The 356-nt window shown below is 43.5% G+C and overlaps 1 protein-coding gene across 1 annotated transcript in view; it reads left to right on the top strand.

Annotated features, from left to right (window-relative positions):
• Nucleotides 1-356, top strand: part of MSL1 (male-specific lethal 1 homolog (Drosophila)) — a 14,563-nt gene that overhangs the window by 4,261 nt on the left and 9,946 nt on the right. The gene's annotated exons all lie outside the window — the stretch shown is intronic.

Below are 356 nucleotides of genomic sequence, written 5' to 3'. Positions count from 1 at the left end.
ACGGGGTTTCACCATGTTAGCCAGGATGGTCTCGATCTCCTGACCTCGTGATCCACCCGTCTCGGCCTCTCAAAGTGCTGGGATTACAGGCTTGAACCACTGCGCCCGGCCTCTTGAAACATTCTTATGCGGACTGTAAAAGTCTGCTTAGGAGTATTTTGGTCACAGTAATAATTATTGAATGCAGCTTACATCATAAAAAGAATGGGCAACAAGTGTGACAGCTAAGTTTTTTAAAACTATAGCAATTCACTTCAAGTTAGGAAGTGTTAAATTCCTTCATTGTGTTGTACACTGGTAGACATAGAAAAGTAAAATAGAGGCCAGGCGTGGTGGCTCATGCCTGTAATCCCTTT

Source organism: Colobus angolensis, unplaced genomic scaffold, assembly GCF_000951035.1.
Source record: "Colobus angolensis palliatus isolate OR3802 unplaced genomic scaffold, Cang.pa_1.0 Scaffold83, whole genome shotgun sequence".
Taxonomy (NCBI): domain Eukaryota; kingdom Metazoa; phylum Chordata; class Mammalia; order Primates; family Cercopithecidae; genus Colobus; species Colobus angolensis.
The sequence above is the reverse complement of the archived record's forward strand: the minus strand, read 5'-3'. Positions and strand labels throughout refer to the sequence as shown.